Consider the following 24,478-nt stretch of genomic DNA (forward strand, 5'->3'; position numbering starts at 1 on the left):
TCCTAACCAGAAATGAGATTTTAATTACATGTGCTCATGAAAAATAAATCAGTCTGTGAACTACAGGGCTGGAAACCTTAGTATCAGCTCACCAATATGGCATGGTTTTGTTTGGAAAGAGTTCACTCAAAAACAATTAAGCGATTGGAAATACTGACTTTCTTTGGAGGAAGCTAAGAAGATTCTTGCAAGTTCTTACATATTTCATGGTACCTCTTTTTTTTTATTAGATATTTTCTTTATTTACATTTCAAATGCTATCCCGAAAGTTCCCTATACCCTCCCTCGTCCCTGCTCCCCTACCCACCCACTCCTAATTCTTGGCCTTAGCATTCCCCTGTACTGGGGCATATAAAGTACCTCTTGAGTCACACTGAAACTAGTGTCTTTCATCCCAAGGGCGAAACAAAATTAAGTTGAAACAAGCTCAATTAAAACTCTCTGTGGTGGGTTAGAATGGAGACCGAAGAGCCTACACATCTCTCCTTGTGTGTATTCTGTTACCATGTCGGCTATTTTAGTGTTGGTAGAGGACGGCATGACGGAAGACTAGGTAGGAACAAGGCTACCACATCAAACTGATAGTGGGTAGAGAAAACATTTGACACCTCCCGCCTTCCCTGCCCCTTGTCTGCTTTTAATTTTGCTAAATCATTCCCGTCTGGAGATTGTATATTTTAAGTTGACTCTCCCAGCAACATAGAGGTACAGTGTCAGGGAGCCCGAAGTCAGACTCAGGAGCAAAGCTACAGAAGCTATAAGGCTCTAAGTCACAAAAGAAAAAGAAAAAAGAAAAAAGCCAGAAAAGGAGCAGGGTACGAGATCGCTCACATGGCTTCACCTTTACATCACCTGGAGAGATGGCCCTTAGACACAGATTTCCTCATCAAGGATTTACAATTTAGCATGCTCTAAAACTTTTGGGAGATGGTGTCCTGGAAAATGAGAACCTACATTGAATTTCACTGGGAAAGAGATTTAACAACAGAAAGAACTTCAAAGTAGGCCTCTTTGCCCACCAAACTATAAAGCTGATAGAAAAGCAGAAAAAATATTGAACAAACCCCTCAGACATGTGATGCATACACACAAACACACAGAAAGACCCTGATGGCATAGGCTGCATCAACAGAGGGCCTAAGAGGAAAACAGACTTCTGCCTCAGTGTGTCCTTGACTCTGTCGCTGGGACTGGCGGACAGAAGGAATTTAAAACTCACTCGTTCTAGGCCCCGACTCTTACTGTACATTCTCAATGCATATGTGCCTAAATAATAACTAGATACAAGATAATTTCTAACCAAGGAGTAATTATGAGGTTCAAGTGGGATCAAAGCCACTATGATTAAGGACAGAAAAGGGACAGGTAAGTAATCAAAACTGTTATCTATTGTTTTTATCCAGAGACTTAAAACAGTACATGGAGTGAAAGATAGATAGATAGATAGATAGATAGATAGATAGACATATGCATACATGTGTGTGTGTGTGTGTGTGTGTGTGTGTGTGTGTGTGTGTGTGTATGTCGTACTTTTCTTTCCTGGAGGAATAGTCTTGAACTTAATCTATAATTGCTGTTATCACTGACTGCTTTATCATAAATGTTTTCTCCTACACAGGTTTGGAGAGGGTTCTGGAAGTTTGTCATGACCACAGCATTTCATATCACTGTAATGCCTCTTGGCAGAGTTAACTCTGCGGTTCCCAAGCAAGGCAAGAATAGCCTTGGTGTGGGCTTGCACATAGATCTGTATAGCACCATGCTATAAGGGAAATTCCTGTTGAATGGCATTTCTTCATGTTTTTTTCAACAGAATGACTCGATTTTTTTTTCACTAATAAAGGAGATATGATTTGTTTTTCAGTGACCTGGTTGGTTTCCTAAAGAAATTTCTGTGACTAGAGTCAATGCCGTTCTTAAAAGTGAAGATTTACCATGACTCTAGTTAGTTTGGAGTACAGATTTTATTAAATGTATTTGTGTGTGGAAGTCAGAGACTGACACCAGACACTTTACTCAATCACTGGCCACCTTATTTCTCAAGATCTGTCTCTCACTGAACCTTGAATTCACCAATTCAGTGATGCTGACTGGCTAGGAAGTTCCTGGGGTGACTGGATCTTTGTTTGTCTTATTTTTTGAGACAGGGTTTCTCTGAGTAGCCCTGGCTGTCCTGGAACTTGCTCTCTAGACCAGCCTAGCCTCCAACTCACAGACCCTCCTGCCTCTGCCTTCCAGGTGCTGGGATTAAAGATGTGCACCACAACAGCTCGGCCCACACTCAGCCTTTGACATGGATGTTAGGGATCAAAACTCAGGCCCTCTTGCTTTTTCTGAGAGCGCTTTGCCAATGTGACATCTTCTCAGGCTGCTGACGTTATCAGTTCATAGTTAAAGGAACATTAGAGGCATTATTTAAGGGGAAACTAGTTATTAAGGAGAGAGCAGAGATCATAAGGTGTGTGTGTGTGTGTGTGTGTGTGTGTGTGTGTGTGTGTGTGTATGTGGTGTGTGTTTTTGTACATCCTTAGACTAGTACTAGAAAGTCTATGCCCTTTACATATTCACACATATAAAAGACAAGTATTTACATATAGAAACCACATAATTAGTAAAAACCCACCAACAGTGCCCGTGGTTCTCACTGAATATAAGTCACAGGGGAATTTTTTTCTGTTTCAAGTTAAAGCAGAACCTTGCCTTGAAAATGCCTCAGTGAATGTGTTCTGTCTGTGCTATGATGACATTCAGAAAAATCTTGTATTAACAGAGCAAAGCAAAACAGTGTCCAATCAGTACTGGTGTGGGTACCTCAACAAGAAAATCCCTTGCCTCAAACCATTATGTAATCAGAAACAGCACATCATCACTGCTGTTTCCAAAGCGATGGTGGGGAAGGGATTTGATCTGAAGTACAGGATCACTTGAAAGAAAGAAAGAAAGAAAGAAAGAAAGAAAGAAAGAAAGAAAGAAAGAAAGAAAGGAGGGAGGGAGGGAGGGAGGGAGGGAGGGAGGGAGGGAGGGAGGGAGGGAGGAAGGGAAGAAAGAAGGAAGGAAGGGAGAGAGAGAAGGAAGGAAGGAAGGAAGGAAAGAGAGAGAGAAAGAGAGAGAGAGAAAGAAAGAAAGAAGGAGAGAAAGATAGAAAGAAAGAAAGAAAGAAAGAAAGAAAGAAAGAAAGAAAGAAAGGAAGGAAGGAAGGAAGGAAGGAAGGAAGGAAGGAAGAAAGAAAGAAAGAAAGAAAGAAAGAAAGAAAGAAAGAAAGAAAGAAAGAAAGAAAAGACAGGCATGGATCATGGGATTACATAGTCTAAACAGGGCAGAGCAGTAGGCAATTCTGAATCATTCATCTTTCTGATCTTTGAGGAATCGGCCTGTGGGCAAACCATGGGGCGAGGCTGGGTGTGCCTTGGTGAGGGAGGGTGCCTGTGGGAGGGGCACCCAGTACCCTTTCTCAGTGCCAACCCCCAGGAGGAGGAAGGCATGGGCAGTCCTTGGTCTTCTGTTGACAGAAAAGTCAGGCATGTTCTAGTGCCCCTACAGCACCTCCTCCCTCCACTGAGGTGAGACCTGGCTGTACAAAAGAGATGCTCTGCTCTGTGAGCCTCTGGGCCCCTCCTACCCACAACAGGCAGTCTACAGACGTGAGTCTAAAGGTGCTAAACACTGTGTCCTTGCTTCACTCTCCTGAAATGTCCCCATTAAAAGTTCAAATTTTTGTTTTGTGGTAAGGCTGCCTTACCTGTCACAGCCTTTCTTTCTTTCTTTTCTTTTCTTTCTTTCTTTCTTTCTTCCTTCCTTCCTTCCTTCCTTCCTTCCTTCCTTCCTTCCTTCCTTCCTTCCTTCCTTCCTTTCTTTCTTTCTTTCTTTCTTTCTTTCTTTCTTTCTTTCTTTCTTTCTTTTGAATTTTGAGACAATCTTTGGAAGTTGTACCATTGAACTTGAACTCAATATGTAGCCCAGGAAGTCCTTGAACTTAGCAAGCCTTATATCTCGGCATAAGAAGCAGCTGAGATTACATCCAACTGAAAATTTACATCTTCGAGCCAAAATTCTGTTGCTCTTGAATTATCCATGAAGAAGCTCCTGCCTTCACACCGATTCTCTAGGAGTACATTAAACTGTCTATACCTCTCTGCTGTCATCCTGACTAGATTATCAGATACATTTCTGATCCTTTGGAAATTCCATGTTCTGTTTGAAAAACATAAGCAAGTATCAACGGGATTGAGAGCAGGATGCGTGCTGGATATGGTAGGAAATTCAATCTGTATGAGAAGCAGACAGAATCCGAAGCATATACATCCTGATGAGAGGACACGGTACAGGGGCTTTGGGGAGGGGTAGATAATGGAATTACTGGTCTAGACAGAGGAAGGGGTGTGCGTAAAGAAAGAGGAGCCTTTGCAAAACAAGAACCGTTCCTGGCCCTTCCTAAGTGAACAAAACATACAACCATACGACTCACCTCCCATGGCCCCTTTTCTAACTCAGTCTCTATTCTGTGTTATTTAAACAACCTCTAAGCTTTACTGTGAACCATTCACAAAACAAATATTAGAAATCCTAGACTTTTTTAGCCAAATGACCATATCTCAGATTTCACAACTCTTACACCCAAACCTTAGATTTGGCATATCAGTAAAACGTTGTCACCGTGTTGTCTGGAGGACAGTGAGTAAGTCCCTTGAGAACTGCAGAAGTGGACACCGGCTAGTCACACTCGCTTAGTCAAGGAAGATATACTATATACTAGGTAATTCAAACCCACAGTTAGAAATAAGTCATAATTTTTGGAATCGCTTTTATCTTTTTTAACTTCCTTTTGGCTCTAGTTAAATGTTTACCTCACATATGCAAGTCTTTTTTCTTTAGGGCACCTGTAAGTGTTTTTGTGTACAAGACAACACATGAAATACTAACATGATCCCAGGAGAATTGGTTCCCCAGAAGGTGACACTCCAGGCCCTCAAACCACCTGATGCCACCTCTTCCAAGTCAAGGAACGTCCCTATTCACTCAGGAGCTGTGACACTCTGGGGACACTTGCCCAGGCCAATTTTCATAAACAGGCCCTGAAAAGTCAGGGAAAAATCCATCTTTGTGGATGGATGGATGTGTGTGTGTGTGTGTGTGTGTGTGTGTGTGTGTGTGTGTGTGTGAAGGATGTCTGTAGGGCTTGTTTTAGATTTTCTATGTGAGGTAGGCAAGGAACGGAGAAGAGAGTAGAACTGATACCTAGAACTGGGAAATAGATGATTTTTAGACATTTACTTGACCTGTCCAACCTCGGTCTTTGAATTGAGAAGGGATTTAGGACTCCAATTTTTTTTGCCTCTTTCTACATTTTTAGAAGAGCATGAAATTTATTTAAGTTAGTACCAAAGTAGTATCATTAATATTTCAGGGATCATCAATGCTTGATGATAAATATCTCTGCACATAACAACAGTTGATTTGTGTAGATAACAATAAAAGGAGAAATGAAAAAACACACTAGACTCTTTGTCTCCGTCTATTTATTTTTCCAAACAAGCTACAAACAAAGGATAAAGTCATTCCACATCTTCTATCATGAATACAATCTCTTACAAAAGAAATATTACTTATTCTCACAGAATAAGTCTACCAAGACAGAAAACAGTAGAAATATCCATAGTTTTCTAGTGAATTACAAAACAGTAAAACAATTAACAGCAAACACAACCAACCCCTCACCTCCCTGGGGGGTGGGTAAAGATAGTCTAGGCTTTAGTCCTATGTCTCCATAATTTCACATTTAAAAAACTTTTCTACATTACTTTTTTCTTTTATGTTTAGTACTGTAAGGGCAACGCTTTGACGGAGAAAAGCTAGGATTGACTTTCCAAGATATAGGAAGGAATCAGTGTTTGACCTGCCCCTTCATCAGCCAAGAAGGGAGCTGCAGAAACCTGCGGTGTAGGCAAGGAGGCTGTACTCAGCAACAGCAGAGCATCTTTTCCATTTGAATCCACAGGATTATCCAGTTTTAGCTGAGATTACCCTTGAGGAGTCAGGAGGCCACTCAGATTCTCTTTCCAGCTACTCAGCCCCCAGGAGCAATTCCAGAGACATCAAGAATCTCAGTGCAGAATAACACATGAGACTCCTTACAGCCACACACTGCACGAGGTTTTTTACTGAGCTATAAATCAGCAGGAAAAAGGGTAGAAGAAGAGGAGTAAGAGGAGGAGAGAGGAGGAAGAAGAAGAGGAGGAGGAGAAGAAAGAAGGAGGAGGAGAAAGGAGAAGGAGAAGGAGGAAGAAGAAGAAGAAGAAGAAGAAGAAGAAGAAGAAGAAGAAGAAGAAGAAGAAGAAGAAGAAGAAGAAGAAGAAGAAGAAGAAGATCATCTCAGAGGGATATAAAAAACTCAGAGTAGGGAGGAACTCAGAGAAACAAGTCAGCAGAAAGTCTCAGCCTTTTCCTACAAGATAATATTCCTATAGAGAAATGCAGATTTTGTGTGTGTGTGTGTGTGTGTGTGTGTGTGTGTGTGTGTTAAAGAGACAGTATTTCCCCTGTGCAAGGCTAGTGTCACTGAAGAATTTGATATTGACCCAGCAAAAGCAATGTCTGCATTTGGTGTTTGGAGTCTCAAGAGTAAAGCTAAAACAAGCGGTCATTACTGAAAGGTCCCAATAATTACTTTAATGGGACAGAGTGATTTTATGTGAAGGTCTTTGTGACAAGTCAGGAAGAAACAATCAAAAGGGAAAGTGTTTTCACAGCTTGTGACAAGGTAATACCAATAAATAGGAAGGGTGCTTCCATCCTTCATCACGGAGACCCTAATACTTGAATTGACCATATAATTTATTGTCCATGCCAAGGCTCTGTAGAGGGGGAAAGGGCTGCAATTAGCAATTAGGCTGGAACAACAGGTAGGAACGGTTTAGACAAATAGCATATGTTTACCTTATTAATACTGGAGATAAGATTGTGGAAGAACAATGGCAGACAGTTATCTACTTAATGTTTGTTGTGTGTGAATGGGCTTTTATGAGAAGTTCAATACACACTCATTTAACTAGTGTCTTCCATTAACTAAACCAAAAAGTCTTATCTTTAAAAACAACATAACTGAGAATCTACTTGTTATGTGAGTTTGGACATACATATTTGATAACACATGTGCACAGATCAAGGGAAACTTGTGAGGTCAGTTCTCTCCTTCTCCCCTTCCACCCTGTGAGTTCTGGGCATTGAACTCAGGTTCTCAGGCTTGGCAGGAAGCACCTTCATCCCCTAACCTCCTGAGCCACAACCAATCTCTCTACCCAGCCAGATCTTGCACGGCTTTCTTCACGGTCTAGCCTGATGAGTCTGCAGATCTTCCCTTCTATGTACGCACCCCCATCACACATGTCTACCTCCACACATTCCAGTGATGGATCTGGATTCACATCAGTCCCGTTTCTGGCACTTCATCCAGCCTAAGCTATTTCCAACCTCTAGACCCCACCTTCCTACAAGCGCTCTTCTGCCCCAACTTACTTTGTCGGTATCAGATATGAAATTAACAAAAGAAGTCAACATACCCAGATCTCATCACAAAAACACATACACTATGAAAGATCAAGCCAGTGTCTCCTCTACAATTTAGAAATGTTTGCCCATGATAATTACCTCAAGATACAGAATTTAGAAGAACAATCATAAACTTCATCAAAGAACATGAGGAGTTTAAAGAAGACACAAGGAAATGCCTCGGTGAACATAAAGAGAAAGGTTAAGATCATAAATGCCTATGTGGTACCCAAGAGAACAACAACACAGGATGAAAGAAATGATAGAGCCAATCCAAGACTTGAAAGCAGAATTCAATAAAGAAAAGACACAGAAGAGGACGCAAGATGATATAAATAAAGATGGAGTTGAAAAAGCCCAATGACACAACCAGACAACTCAAAGGAGAACCTCACATGTAGAATGAATCAAACAGAAGATAGAATACCAGGACTAGAGGATAAAGTAGAAGATCTGGACACAAGAAGCAAGGAATATGAAAAAGAAATTAAAATCTGAAGAAGTGGAGCATCCAGGAAATGCGAGACACCATGAAAACACAAAACCATCTAATTATGGGCATAGATAACGGAGAAGACTTACAAAAGAATGACAAATCTTTATCAAGATCCTGCTGATCCACCTTGATGGCCCTGCCTTATCTTTGCAAATTGAGAGTAATCTCATCCACTTCAGCCATGTTGTAAGGGGCTCTCTTTCATGTTTTAATACTACAAATCAGTTATTCAAGGATTGTCATCTAAATAAGAGTGACCATTTAATAAAGTATACCTGACTTAGCTAGAAAATGGGAGTTTTTACATCTTTCCGGACTTACAATGATTCAAAGGTGATGTTCGTTCCAGATCCACTTGGATAAGAGATTGAAGTGAGCAGAGACAACATAGCACACAGTAGGAACACAAACAGTGTTTGGCAAGTAAGTTAATGACAACAACACATCAAAATTAAATGATTAAAAAGAACTCTGAACTTACATAAAATAACCCATAGATTTGTTTGTATTCAGTTCTTCCTATAAGAGATAAATCACAGGAGTGCCTACAAATTGCCATTCTCCAGAAATCAGAGCAAGCAAGCTGGTATACAAAACCTACAGCAGAGTATCTCTCTTTGAAGAACAGTAGGCTTAAAAGATGTACATCTTTCATTTGTTTTCTTTCTTTTCTTTATTAGTATTAAAAAGAGGGTTAAATCTATTTTTTCCCATTTCGTTAAAATAATCTTTCCTGCCCTTGCATAATACATTATCTTGGTGAAAGAATTGGAATCTGGTGTAAAAGAAAGCCCACCACTGAACTAAGAATTGTAGTTGGGTGGAGAGGCAGCTCCCTGGCACAGAGCTTGTCTGGTGTGAGTGTGAGTTCCTGGGTTTCTGAGAGTGGGATAAGGGCAGGGAGGGAGGATCCTAGAAACCTGTGTTAAAAAGTCATAAAAGACTAAAGAAACTGGAGCTGAAAGGATTGAAGGGACAGCTAAAGAAAACACTTCGGGTAGCAATAGATGAAGAGTGGATGGAGTTATCTCTTCTATTTTTACAAATATTTAGAAACATAGTTTCTAAAAAAGAAGAAGAAGAAGAAGAAGAAGAAGAAGAAGAAGAAGAAGAAGAAGAAGAAGAAGAAGAAGAAGAAGAAGAAGAAGAAGAAGAAGTTGAAACAGCTTTGTTTTAACCTAAATATCCTGAAGAGGACCTCTTGCCATCTCTTTTGAAAACTCAGAACATTCTTTTAAATTACTCTGTAACAATCTATTCATGCTGAATGTTAGAGATATAGTATTAAGTGAGACAAAATATCTATTTCTGCATATTTTAGAGCAGATAAGTAATAAGAAACACTAGTCAGAGCCATCAACAGTGTATCTGTCAGTATATTGGGATGCTGAAAATAAAGCTGGCTAAAGGGGACAACACTGATGGGAGAAAGAATGAAGTGAATTCAGAGATAAAAGGTGACTTTAAGGGGCACCAAAAGTCTTAAAGTTTACAGAAAAGTTTAACATTTTATGCTGACCATGTGATAGAATCCATTTGAGAATGTTGAGCAAAGCAATGGCACACTGACTTATGTATTTAAAATACAGGCATAGATTCTTAAGGATCAAAGATAGAGTATTTATTAAATTGGGTGATTGGTGTGGATGTTTGCTAGGGCTTTCCTACAAGAGCAAAACAAAACAGTCAGGTTCAGAACACACTTAGAAAGGAGAACTCCAGTGAATTTGTCATTTACCACCATGAAGAGGATCAGAAAGGATCATGGAGTTGTTAAGCTTTCAGGTGGCTTTTACAGAAAGAGTGGAGTCAAAAAGACAATGAATCTATAAGTCTAGGTGCAGGTGAGAGTTTTGAGTGGATTTCAACAATGAGATGCTATTCAAAGTTAAGGGCTATATAATATCACCAATGAATGAGTTTAAAGAAAGAAGACAGATATCCAAGAACTGAGCCATGAGCAATCCAACATTCCAAGGTGAAGAGGAACCATTATAATGGAGTTATCCTTTCTAAATGTTTTCTGAATCTGACTGCTTTGTTTCGCTCTTGTAGGAAAGCCCTAGCCAATATCCACACCAATCACCAATTTAATAAATAGACTTTATTAATAAATTAGTTTAATAAATAGACTCTTGGGAAGACTCAAGAGACAAGGAGAGCAAAGGAGTAGATGGGAAAACAAAATGTCAAAGAGGACTTTGAGCCATGAATTGAGAAGATGAGAATCCCTGATTTCACAAGTTAATACCCATGACCTTGAAAAGAGAAATTAAGGAGATAAGTTGGTCATGGCTGAAACTTGGACCAGTGGGTTTAAGAATAAAAGGGGACATGGATAGCTTCACAGAGGCCAAACATCTTAAAAATGCAAAACATTTTGAAGACTTGCCCCAGAGGGGGATGGGGAGATGAAGCAGTATTTGAGAGAAGTGTGTACGTGAAGAGGCTTTCTTCGGGTTTGTTTTTTGAGGCTGGAGACACAGAACCATGAGACACAGTGCTCGTGTGAAGACACAAGTGATCCAGAAAACGTGGGTACTTTCTTAAAATAGAGAGTTTTTCTTAACCCAAAACAAAGACTAAAGTGTGCGAGAAAGAGGTTTAGGCCACATCATTTTGGATAATTACAAAGAAAATGGGTATGGTGAGGGTGTAGCTCAGTTGGTAGAGTGCTCATCTAAAGAGGCAAAGTGCTAGATTCATCTCTGGTATTGCATAAGCCAGGAACATACTTCACTCTCATAACTCCATCACTTCAAAGGTAGATGCAGGAGGATCAGGAGTTCAAGGTCATCTTTAGCTACATAGCAAGCTCACCGCCAGCTTGGGATAACATGAAACCCTGTCTCCAAAACAATTAGTTAATTTAACCTAAAAAGAAAGTGGTAGACAGACGATCCACACTAGTATTAGCATGATTTCTTGGTCACAACCTTAGCTAATCCCTGTTGCGGACTGGAAAATAAGGGAGAAATAGGGCAAGTTTCAAAGAGGATTCAGGAAGCTTCCAAGTGGAGATTGAAGAAGAGATCAGAACTGAGTCTGTGAGATACAACATGAATGGCTGAACTTAAAGACTGGTGTGGAAAGTTTGTTCAATGTCCAGTTTGATTGATATTTTATGAATTTTTTTTTTTTTTTTTTTTTTTTGGTTTTTCGAAACAGGGTTTCTCTGTATAGCCCTGGCTGTCCTGGAACTCACTCTGTAGACCAGGCTGGCCTCAAACTCAGAAATCCACCTGCCTCTGCCTCCCGAGTGCTGGGATTAAAGGCGTGCAACACCACGCCCAGCTATGAATTCTTTATTGCATATTGATGTGTGGTATGGTTGTTATGAAAAAAGTCTGACAAAAGAGGAGCACATAGGATACAAAATGAAAGTCTATGCATGAACACACATTTTCTTTCTCCCGAGTGTACCACTATTAACACGTTGGTACACACTATATATGTGTGTGTGTGTGTGTGTGTGTGTGTGTGTGTGTGTGTGTGTATACATATATACACCATACATATATGTGTCTATATACTTGTGATTACTTTACAAAAAAGTGGATTATATACTATTTATACTATTCTGTAATTTTCTTTTTATGCATAACAATATCTCTTTTGTACTTTTCCATCTCAGTAAAAATAGCTCTGCCTTCTGCCTTATAAAAATATGAATAGATAATACATGAGCATGATACACTATATAATAGGACAACAGGATAGTCCAATCTCCCAGCCAGTTTCTCCCCAGAGACAACCACTATTATCACTTCCTTAAATGTCTTCCCACAGTCACACAATGCATATAAACATACTGATATACATATGTATGTGCATACACAAATGGTAATACCCCACACATATTGTTCTATACCTTGCCTAGTAAATGATAGTTATATATCTTGAAAGTGCTTCCATATAGAAAGCCACCTCATCACCTTAAACGGCAACATAGTATTCTATTGTAATTCTATTTAACCAAATTTCATGCTTGGGTAACTTTAATTTTTCACCCTTTGCTAAATACAACCACATTGTATAAAATTTAGCATTTTTCAATGAGAGAGAGAGAGAGAGAGAGTTACAGAGAGAATAAATTGAAACCAAAGGTTTTCAAAAGAGCATTTGAGAATGTAAAACCAAATGTTCATTGAGACTAAGTTTAGAGCTGAGGTAAACAAGAGTCCTTGCATAGCATTCACAAGGTCCTAGGTTCAGTCATGAGCACTGCAAACCAATATATAAAGTAGTGAAGTCTGAAGCTAGAGCTTTATCTAGAAGATGCTGAGGTAAATATTTGAGAGACAATTTAAAATCCTAGGTGCTAATGTTCTTATGAAAAAGGAACTGGCTGTCTCTGCTACTTTCAAACAGATGCTCTAAGGAGACGCCTCTCTGTTCTGACGCCTTACACCTTTAGCTTAACCATGATGCAACATTATTCTCCCGTCATTCAGGAGATGCTTAAAACTCAGCCTCTGATGTGGAGGCACACCCACATGTAGGTCACACAACGGAATCCAGGGGTTGCAAAGAACGCAGTAGCTGTGAAGGGTTTCAAATGTGCAGTAACCAAGAGTTACTTTAAACTCAAGTGCGTAGTAAGTCTGAGGTGCTTCTGGCTGTGCCTGCCTGTGTTGCAGGCTGCATGTTTGTTGATTGTGTCCTTGGTTGTAAGGGCACAGAATATGCACATTTCACACTGTACGTGTTGTAGGCAACATCAACAAAAGCTGACCTGAGAATTCTCTGTTCCATGTATCACAATGATTTTATTGTCTATACAAGGTTTTCTGCCAGCTTAGAGACACAATGGATTAATTGTGGAGAACATAGGCTTTCAATATGGACTTGCGTTATTTCTAGTATATCAAATTGCTATATGTTTAGATTGGACTGGATTCAAATGTTAGATTTTTTTTTTAATTTGCTATTCTATTTACTGACTCGTTTTTACATTTTAAATTTATTGGATGAATCTTGGCTTTGGATTAGGTAGAACTGGCAACAATCTCTGAAATGACCCCACCTATACTTCTGTCATTTTGTAAATTTTTATATGAAGTGGTATTCTCAGCATTGATGAATATAAAATCAAAGTAATAATCAACTCTGGGGAATATTGAAGATGTTCCATGTCCGGCAATATCAAATATTCTACTAAGATTTAACTCTTTCTGTTACAATGAACAAGTACCTGAATGTCTTTAGTATACAGATTTTGTTTGATATTAATATATACAATTATTTGTATTAAAAGAATTATTTAAAAGTCTATTTCTTAATGATTTATTATGAGCCAATGTTTGATTTATATAACTACTTTACATACATGGAGTCATACAAAAATTTCTCAAGGGAAAAGGGTTATGAATAGAAAAAAAAAACAGAAACCCTGGCTTAGATGACCCCCTTTTTCATTAATGAGGCTGTGTGGCTAAGAAATCATGTTCCTTTGTGTGACAGTGATTATTGCATTGACACTTTTTAGAGGAGCATATTATACAGATTGCAATCAAATTAGAATTACTGAAATTATTTATTTGCCAAGGAAAATCAGAAGATATAGTTTCTTTCACATAAAATGAATTATTAACTAAATTGACAAAATAGGCATCTTTAGTGTCTGGAATCTTTTTCAGGGGGGCAAAAGCTGTTGCTGTTTTGTTTTGGAATAGAGTCTCTCAATGTAACCCCATCAGAACTCCACACTAAGAATCTCCTACCCTAAGCCTCCTGCATGCTAGAACTTCAGGCGTGCACCACCATGTGCAGCTGATTCATCTTGGGAGGTGGAGGGACGGTGGTCTGTGACCACTGGGTAGGTGAGAGAAGCTGCACAGGTGTGCACCACCATGTGCAGCTGATTCGTCTTGGGATGTGGGGGGACGGTGGTCTGTGACCACTGGGTAGGTGAGAGAAGCTGCATCCTCTGATTCTCTTTGCTTCCGTTTCCCAAGAGAGAAGTACATGTGTTCAGTGTCTCCCCCTCCACAGGCTGGAAGGCACAGGAGTGTGAAGGGGAACGTGGGAGATGGGTTTCAAGCATGGGGCTTTTTATATAAATGTGTTACTATAACCGCTCAAGTGAGAGCTCAGAGGAAGCAGGGATACTGAAATCGAAGGGATGCTCATATGGGAGTCAGCAGTCTTCCCTGGCTCCTTGCCTTGCACCTACCACCTACCTACTTCCCTCACTTCCCAGCTGAGAGTCTTCAAGGCTGGCCAAAAGCTCAGTGACTTGTTCCATAAGTTCTAGAAAATGAACACTGTCGGGTTTTTGTTCGTTTGGTTGTTTGTATTTTTGCTTTCCTTCCTTTTTTGCCTCTTATTGAAATGGATAGCTTTTCCTTACAATATATCCTAATTGTGATTTCCTCTCCCTTCGCTCCTCCCTGTTCCTCTCCACCTCTCTCTCCATCCAGATCTACACCCTTTCTGTCTCTCATTAGAAAACAGGCTTCAAAGGGATGATGATAATAAAATATAATAAAATAAAAACTAACATATTGGAATTGGACAAAACAAACAGAAGGAAAAGAGCCTAAGAGGAGGCACAGGAATTGGAGATCCACTTATCCGTACACTCAGGAATCCCATAGAAACACCAAACTAGAAGCTGTAATATACACACAAAGGACCTGATATGCCAGACAGGCCATGGGCACACTATCTCAGCTTCTGATGTGACTGTTGCTCATGTTGATTTAGATAGCCTTGTTTTCTTGGTGTCCTCTGTCCCCTCTGGCTCTTATACTCTTTCTGCCTCTTTTGCTGTGTTCACCAAGCCTTGAGAAAAGGCATTTGATGAAGACATCCCATTGAGGGCTATTTCAGAATCTCTCACCCTTTGTATATCTGCCTTGGGGTGGGGGGGGGTCTCTATTTGTATTCCCATCTGCTTCAGAAAGAAGTGTCTCTGATGATGGATGAGAAACAAGCTGATCTGTGACTATAGCAGAAAGTGAGGAAGGAAGGAAGCAAGGGAAGGAGGGAGGGAGTGATGGAGGGAGGGAGCGATTGAGGGAGAAAGCGATGGAGGGAGGGAAAGAGAGATGGGGGAAGGAAGGAGAGGGGAGGGAAGAAGGGAGAGAGAAAGGAAGGAAAACCTTCTGGACTCCTTCTCTAAGGCAAGTTAAAAAAAAAAAAAAAAAAAAAAAAACGAATCACATAGCTACACTCCACATCTGACTCACCAGACTCAGTGGTGAAGGGGAAGGTCATTGACCTAGAAGCGTGCCCAGTTCATTCTGGGCCCCTGTGTGTCTGCCTGTGAATGAATACTGCAGAATTGTCATCAAACAGACTCGCCCAGAACTTCACTTGGAGTCTCTGTTTCTGCATATGACCTGGAATTCACACCGGACTCATCCTCAGCTCTGCTTACCATCAGGAAAGTGTCCATTTTTGCATGGCCTCTAGCTCTGTGGTAGCCAGTACGAGCCAGCAGCCATAAATTCCAAACACAGCTAAATGTTGACCTAGTTCTAAAGCCAGCTGACAGTGGCGTTGCCTCTGGGAGTCAGTCATACTCCTGAGTACTCTCTGCTAACCGAGTGCCACCTTACCTCTCTCCTCCACATCATCATTATAATTAATAAGCAACAATATCATCCCTCGTGGTTATGTGCTCATTAGGTGTTAACTGGCCTTAGCATCATTATCTCATTAAGCCTTTCCAGCTAAATTATTTTATCAGCTTCCCTCCAAAGGGGGTCTGTGCTGTTTGCAAGGAGTCCTCAGCACAAGCAGAGGAAAGCAAAGGGAGAAATCACGGGTATTTACATCAGTTTGCAGCATGAACAGTTTCTCAATTAATACTGCATCTATGACTTTACATTGCTATAAATCCTCTCACATAAGTGTTTCAAACAATATCCAAAAGCTTTGTAACTTATGGCAATCATTTTTATGGATGGGAAAAATGTTGTAGAAAAATATAAAGTATTTACAGCAGTTTAAACTTCCTCCCTCCTCCCTACTTACACATCTATTTGGATAATTGATCTTACCATCTTCTCTGGGATGCTGAATTTGGAGATCTTATATTAAATGCTGTGGTAGGGGCTTGTCCCCCTCCCCCGCTCCCCCCCCCCGCTCCCCCCGCCCAGGCTTCAGTTACTCTAGATGGGATCTTTTTCTTAACTTCCATGATAATGCTTACCTTTTCTTTCCATTAATAGCAATCGTGTTATAAATCAGCCTCTTAGCAAGGGAGATGAAGAACAGTCTACTCATAAACGAACAAAGAATACAGGCTAATGCGTTCCTCCTGATGTGCTTTCATTCTGTCTATTCTGTCTATTGTTCGTGACTTTTTGTGGGGACCATGAACTCTTTTGGTCCTTTCCACCATTATTTCTAGCTCTTGCACCTTCCCTGGAGGTTGCTGGATCGCCATGCAGAGTCTGAACTTGTCCTTTTACAGCCTCTTAGTCACACTCGGCTTCCCGATCCAATTATCCCCTCCCCCATGCCCTGCCTCCCCAATCCTTAATCATCTCCCATGCAATTCGTCATTCACACTCACTTTCCCAAGTAATTTTCCCTTCTAAATATCTTATTATTTCATACTCCTTCTTGCACATGTCCTTCAAACTCGATTGTTCATTTGATTTTCTCACAAATTGGACCATCTTACTGGACAGGCAGCCTTTCCTCTGCTCCATTGTCTTCTTCCTCTGCCTCCCTCTCTACTTGATAAATTCTTTATTTCCATCTGAGCAAGCAAGGAATTGAAATGGTATCGTAAATCTCTTCATCTCCTCTGTCTATTTACTTAATTGTCAAAATTTAATTATCATTTTAGGAAGAAAAAAATGGAGATTCCTAACTCAAAAGCCTCCCACACATAAACAATTGAGGGGCTTGTTTGTTTGTTTGTTTTGTTGGTTTTTTTTTTATCTCATCAGGGGCAATAAAGGAATATTTTCCCCGTCCCCAGATAAAATAGTATAAACTAGTACTGCTCTAAGTAAATTTAGCAAGTTTTTTCTTCTTTGGGGGTGAAGTCCAGCATCCTGTCCCAGAGTTGCTCCTGCCTAAACCTTCCCTCTTGTGGGTTGAAAAGTGGGCCTTACACACAAATCTTGCTTCCTCACTGTCCTGCCTTGTCCACTGTTGTCTGGGAATGCCATTCAGCTATCCAGTTCCATGGTTTACTTGTAAGAACTCCATGGGCTTTGAGGGCCTTGGCTGTCCTTTTTATTTTCCTATCATTTGTTTGTTTGTTTGAAGTCTCAGAAAATCTTGTTTTTACCCCAGAGACATTCATTATTCTCCTTTTTATTATTTTCTCAGCCTCCACAGCCTCCTGGTCTCATCCTTTTGTGGTGAACATGTCCCTCTCTCGGATTCCTGTAGGAGCAAAAGGTCCAATTTTTCATTTGTGGTCCTTATCACCTTTCCATTTTCATTTGCTGCCCTTTCATTCACCGTCCACATACACCCCATGTTTAAGCCTGACCATCCTTTGCAGTTGGTGTGCTTGCTGAATTTCCCCCACCTGCTTCCCTAGTCGTGGGACAGCCATATTGTTCACACGATGCTCCTGGGTGGCAGTAAAGGAAAGACAGCCTGATCATATACTTCTTTAGCCATAACCACAATGATGGGATTAAACACCCCAGAAAGAGGACAGACTCACTGCGGTATGCTTATAGGAAGAACTGCAGCAGTTTCCCAAATTCCATCTCTTTATTGAACTTCTTTGGAAAATGGTACTCATTTTTTCCAGGTTATTGATTTTCCCACTCCATCACAGGTATATAAAGTCCTCATATGAGAATGAGTTTAGTGGATTGTAAGCACAGAAACTTGGCACACGTTTTCCATCCACCTGGCTTCCTTTTTCTGTAAACTGGCGATAGGTATAGACCACCTGGGTTGAGGGGAAACCAGCGTTTTGCATGAATTAACCAAATGTGTGTTTCTTTGAAAAGACCTGAGCTTCCCTAAGTTCATCCTTTTTTAAAATAATCCAAATTATCTAGTGTTATTGCTACAATATGACCCTTTTCTCCCTCAATTTTCTATTACAATTCACACGCGATTTCTCTTGAGGGTACGATAGAGTCTAATTTTCTTCATTATTCAATTTGGTGCCTGTTAAGTGAGACAGGCATTCACTGACAAGAAGAACATTTAAATTTTGGCAAATAAGTTCATTAGTATTCAGAAAGCTTTGCAACCCTCATATTTAATAAACCTTTCCATTACAGAGTAAGAAATCATGGAAAATAGTCAAACAAATTAGCAATGGGGCCACCAAGAGAGTACATTCAACCCTAATAAGGAGATGTCTCAGTTTATCAGTTTTCTGTCAATCATTAAAACAAGAAAAATGAAACTTGCAATTATATACAAGGAGACATAACTCCTAATTCCTTCTTCCTACCTGAAGCAGAAGAATTTTAATTGCTTGGAAAAATATGATTTTTCTTTTCTCTTGAAGGATAAAGAAAACATATATAAGTTGCTTTAAGGTCAATGGCTGGAATAAGAACACACCAGACCATTCATAAATTTACCTTTCACAGGGCTACTATTTAGATACTCGGAGCTTTCAAACAAGGCTTCACACTTGGAAGTGTGAGATGCTTGGCCGAGTGTTCTCCTTTTCACCAGAATGGTTAGAATTATATGGATTTGCTGACTCCACGTGTGCACAAAGGGAGAAATGCTGCCCTACAATATTTGAAAATTAGCTGGACATGTTTACATCATTACAAGATCAGTTTTGGTTATCTGTGACTGTCTCAAAAAGCAAACATTTTTAATATATATATAAAGTTTTTGAGGCAGCCCTATGTTCTGGTCTCACTTTGTATATCAGGCTAGCCTCCATCTCATAGAGATCCACCTGCCTCTGCCTCCAGAGTGCTGAGATTAAAGACATGTACCACTATGCCCTGCCCATCACAAAATATATTTTGATCGTGTATTTTCCCTCCTCCCAACTCCATCCAGATAGATCTTCCCCACCTCCCTATCCAACCAACCTTCTGTTCTTTCTCAAAAAACAAACAAACAAACAAACAAACAACATCAACAAGAAAAAAAAAAAGGAGAAACGCAACAACAAAAATCAAAAAAGACAAAAAAGCTAAAAAGGAAAGAAAAAAAAATCAGTGAGATAAGAAAAAAATAACCCAAGACAAAACCAAAAGGGTACAATAAACATTTATTCCAATATATCTGGAATATGTTAATTATTTAAGTTGATTTTTCATTTATTTATCTTGGCCCCTTGATTTTCTAAACTCCTATCTGAAAAGTTTATCTCATTAATTTCATGCTTTCTTTAATACATTTGTCATATAGAAAATAAATACTAACATATGCCTACATAAAGAAAAGCAACAGAGATAGTTAGAGCCCTTAGTCATAGGAAAGTATAGACATTACCTGGAGGAAGCTATTCCTCGACTGAACTGAAAATGAAAATTGAAAGTCAAGAGTCATCCATTTTATCAGTTAAGTCATAAATTGCAATGTCTAAAGTCATTCCCTATAATAAAAATACTCAAAACCAATATTGTATGTCAGTGCTCCAATTTTGAAATTCCATTGTTTTATGTATTATAAAATATGCCCTGGACTCAGAGATAAGTATTCAATAGATTTGTTGATAATGAAGGAGATAGAAAGGATTAATTCTTAAAAGGATTTCCAATGAGGTCAGACAACATTTTTGTCTGTTTATTGTTTGCCCATTCCTTTTTAAAGAAGTGGCAAGTCACAGGGATAACACAGAGAAACATTAGCTTTCCCTGGGCAAGGTCGGGATGCAGGGAGTAGTCACTGTTCTTCCCAGGATGGAGGGCTATCCTATACACATCTCAGAAGTAAATTATCTCTTTTCCTCATACCTGGAGAAAGTTATTGTGGTAATCTAAAGTTACTTGAATGTGTATCTTAGTGCACAGCAAAATTGCTTAGGCAGAGTGAAGCCTGTAGGTGGTTACCTCTGGGGTACCACAGCACGGTCTGTCTAGATACAAGAGGCTCCCTCCAAAGAAAATTCCAGAAGAGAATGGGAAGACCCTGTGTGTCCAGTTTATCTATCATGTATCCCCAAAGCTAACACATACCTGATGCATACTGCATAGCACAAGTTCAATAGGGATGGGAATAAGGAAAGAACAGGAGGAAAGGCAGGCAGCACAGATAGTAGGGGACTCAGAGATGGCATCTTTTTAATACCAGAGAACCTGATGTGTGTTTTTAAAAGTTGATAAAAGAGACCCTCCCTAAAAAAGAACAATGTTTATGTAACCTAACATCAAAAGGGAGGGTATTTTGAAACTGGCCACTGGAGCCTGGGCCCTGATGTTAAAAGCCTTTCAGAACTAGAAGGGATTTAAAGTCATCTGGGAGATATTCACAGGGGATGGGAAATGGCTTGCCTACAGTCGCATAGCTCTTTAGTATTAATTTTTAAAAAGAATGAAAAACCAAGGTATCAAAGTTTCCATGCCCAGCATATTTCATGTTGTGGTTTCCTACATAGAATAGAGGTAATTGTTGGTTCTGAACCCCATCCCCTGTTTGTTTTCTGGTTCAAATCATTTAACAATTTCCTCTCTAGAAACCCTGCCAACCCCAGGCACTTCTCTGACATCCCAGGACTTTGCAATGCTTGCTAAAGAAAAGTAGTCAAGATTCACAGAGTGTTTATAAAATGTAGGCTTAGAGAACATAGCCATGGCCATGACTGTGGCAGTAGGAACTCTCCCACTGACTACAGGGTACACTCAAGGACATCTATGTGGCTATATATATACACGATAGCCACTATTTTCTACAGAGACATTTGGTTGAAAGCTCTATGGAAAAGGAAAAATGTCTACCTGCTGCTAGTTTCTGCTGCTAGTTCTGTGTTCTGTGATGTTTTTCATATTCCATAATGTTCTCTTCTACAAATAACTACAATGTCATGTTTCAGCCAAATATTTTAAAAGAGTTCAGTATCACCCTGTGACTCCATTGATCTAATTAGCTCAATACACAATGTCACCACTTGATGTATAAACAAAAAGTTCAAGGGGGTTTGAAGTACTCTTATCATTGAGCTTTATCATACAAGAGTGTCATTGCCAATATCTCTCAGATCAAGAATGCAGATCTACAGTACAGAGAAGTAATATAGAGACTAATGAGTTGGTGTTTCTTACGAAAGGACAAGAGCTAAGTAGGAGGACCACTGGAATGCTTAGCCTTGCCCCTGAGTCCTGATCCAACAGGAATACCATAATACATATTCCAATGGGGACAAAACAGAAGTCCTGCAGCAAAACACGTCCACATTCTTCTATATTTTGATTGTTCCTTGATTTCAATCTTTAAGAAATTATGAACCATCCCTCTCCCTTGCATATAGGGTGTTTTCTTATTATTATCTTTCTATAGATCTGACCCCACACTGTTCACTGTTAGCACTCTAAGAGGTCAGCGCTCCAATCTGTCGTCCAGCTGGTTCATCTCTGATCTGACCCTGATAAGAGCCTCGCTGGAGTGAAGAAAATGTAGAGGGGAAACTGTGGCTCATAAGACTGGACAGCCATCCATGAAGTCTTCTTGAAGTTGGTGTCCAGGGACCAGTGTTCAAGACACTCCACAGCAGTGGGAAAGCAATCCAGGGACATGTTCTTCTGGGCGTAGGTTTCTCTCTGGTTCTGTAAATTATAAATGAAAGATAATAAAGTTAAGCCACAGCAAAAGTGGAGATCTTGATAAACACAAAGCTTAAACAAAGCCTGATGAAAGATTCATTGGCTTTTAAGTGAAGTTTGTGTTTTCTTTCAGACAGTAGAGTAGACTATAGGAACATGGAAAATCTCCCTAAGCATCCTTTGTTCCTTTATCAAATTTGCAGTATCAGGAAAAAAATAAAAACAATAGTTGCAGTTAAGCCCAAGTGAATCTGCATGCATATGATTTATAACATAAATGAGCTAAGACAGGGTATAAGAGGAAAAGAAAAGGTCCAGGAATGTAAAACCTTGTGCAACATTGTATGGAGTTGACCCAAAGGGAGTATTGTTTGGACTAAGAGCCAAGTATATGCTAATATTAGAGACAAACTTGGATTTAAGATCCCATGAAAAGTCAGAAGCACTGTTACCCAAGTCATGTCCAATTCCTGGGCAATCAATATGATTAGTTCCTAGAGTCATTAACAAAATAGGACAGAATGACCCTCCCTCTCCAAAGGATAGGTAGTCTAGATGAGGGATTTCTAGTTTGGGGCATAATCTACCAAAACCATCAAAGGCATATTATAGTGCCACCACTTTGGTATTAAAGAAAATCACCAAACCCTTGTTCTGTCCACCTGTCCCCTTTCTCAAGTCCAGGAACCCAGAGCCATGCTATATTTAATTGTCCACTCTAGTTTCTCTAACACAACAGATAGCAGTTGAATGGAAAGTCTTCTAATAACTAGGTCTGCATTTTTTCACATTAGAGTATTATTAACAATTGGTTGAGGGCATGGTAGCACACACCTTTAATGGCCAGTAGTTGGGAGACAGAGGCAAGTAGATCTCTGTGAGTTCAAGGCCAGGCTGGTCTATTCAACATCAACCAGGACAGCCAGGACCACATACAGAGATTCTTTCTCAAAACAAAGCAAAACCAACAGTAGCTGAATGTGGTAGTTTGAATAAGAATGGTCCCTATAGGCTCAAATGTTTGAATACTTGGTCCCTAATTGGTGGACCTGTTTTGGGAAGGATTAGGAGGTGAGGCTTGTTTAAGATGTGTCACTGGAGGTGGTCTTTGAAATTTCAGAAGCTCAAGCCATTCCTCCTTCTCCTCCTCCTCTCCTCCTCCCCCTCCTTCCTTCCTTCTTTCCTCTCTCTCTCTCTCTCTCTCTCTCTCTCTCTCTCTCTCTCTCTCTCTCCCTCCAACTTCAGCTATTATTTCAGCAACATGATCAAGGACTCACCATCTGAAACTGTAATCAAGCCTCCAATTATATGCTCTTTTTAATAGACATGGTGTCTCTTTACAGAAATAGAATAGTAACCATCACAGTGACACGAACACTCCCATGGCATAATGACAAATTGTAAATGGAGCTTGAACCCATGAAAGTCTAGATTACCAGAATCTGAGAAGAAAAGAGAAGGAAGAGATAAAGAAGCAAGGAGAGAAATGTATCTTTACACGCTACTTGTTTAATCTTATCAGATCTACACCAAGACTCTTCAGACACTTGGATTCCAAAACAAAACAAAAAACAAACAAACAAACAAACAAAAACAAAAAACAAAACAGAAGAGCTGTCAAGGTAAGACTGAAAAAAAAAGACCTTCTCTCAGAGCACATAGAAAAGGTGGCTGCTTTAGAAATGATTCTACAGTGAAGCCTACACTCCCAGGTCCTCCCCTAATGAAATGTCTCCATTGAAAAGTGAGCGAGCTACAGAGTAATGGTTTAATCAGCATTACCCAGGGGCTGACTAAAAGCTAAAGCCCAGGTCTTCCAAATCCCAGCTCTCAGCAAAGCCCACGTAAACCCTCATGAGCACAACACACAGCTTTTATGGCAGACAGACAGAAAGATCATCCTTTTTAAACTCTAGAGCAGTGTACTGATGTCATCTGGCTATTCATTTTCCCTTCCTGGATGACAGTCTGCAGCCTGGCATGAGAATCTGCTTGCTGATAACTTCTTGGGGGACTCTAGCATTCTGTGTGTAGGGACCATCCTAGAGGGAGGGCTGGAAGGTCTCTCTGAAGGGGATTTCTAGGGACACCATCGGAGCCCAAACATTACAAGACTGTATAAACTAATCATCCATCATGTGGTGTGATCATATGCAGGAGTGAACACTGAGATGCACAAAGAAAACACCCTCTGGTTGTAATATCTATTAAGACTGTGGTTATGTAGCTCAGTGGCTCCTAGTTCAAAGCCCTGGGCCCTATCCCCTGCAATGAAAGGAAAGTAAGAGAAGGTCGGAAATGAGGAAGAAAGTGACAAGGAAGAAGGAGAGAAAGAAGATCATACTTAAATATATAAAAAGGATATTCAAGGGCTGTGGGGGGCAGGGCAGTGCTTAATTTGGTTTGTAAGAGACTTGCTGAGTAAGCATGAGGACCTGACCAAGTTCAGAAACCTATGACTCATATCAAAACCAGGCACAGTGGTACATGTCTAATCCCAGTGCTGCAGGGGCCCCACTGAGTGGATGAGACAGTGGAACTCTGTCTCAACAAATGAGAGAAAGAGCAGTTTAAGGAGATGCCCAACATCATCTACTAACCACCAGACTCACCACAGGCATGTGCGCATCCCACACAGACACCACAGAGAGAAAGGGAGAAAAGGAGAGGGGTGAAGGGGGGTCAGGGAGGAAGGGCAGCAACATTACCAAAGAACGCCATTGAGAAGGAACACAGAGTAGTGTCATATAAACAAACATATTCTATA

At 40.1% G+C, this 24,478-nt stretch overlaps 1 long non-coding RNA gene across 3 annotated transcripts in view; it reads right to left on the reverse strand.

Annotated features, from left to right (window-relative positions):
• Positions 1–17,689: 17,689 nt before the first annotated feature.
• Positions 17,690–24,478, reverse strand: part of Dlx6os1 (distal-less homeobox 6, opposite strand 1) — a 51,085-nt gene continuing 44,296 nt past the window's right edge. For all 3 annotated transcript variants that reach the window (NR_155496.1, NR_015388.2, NR_155495.1), the window contains exon 2: positions 17,690–21,714. This is a non-coding gene — a long non-coding RNA (distal-less homeobox 6, opposite strand 1). The remainder of the gene's footprint in view (positions 21,715–24,478) is intronic.

The sequence above is a fragment of the Mus musculus genome, chromosome 6 (genome assembly GCF_000001635.26).
Source record: "Mus musculus strain C57BL/6J chromosome 6, GRCm38.p6 C57BL/6J".
In the NCBI taxonomy this organism is placed as follows: Eukaryota; Metazoa; Chordata; class Mammalia; order Rodentia; family Muridae; genus Mus; species Mus musculus.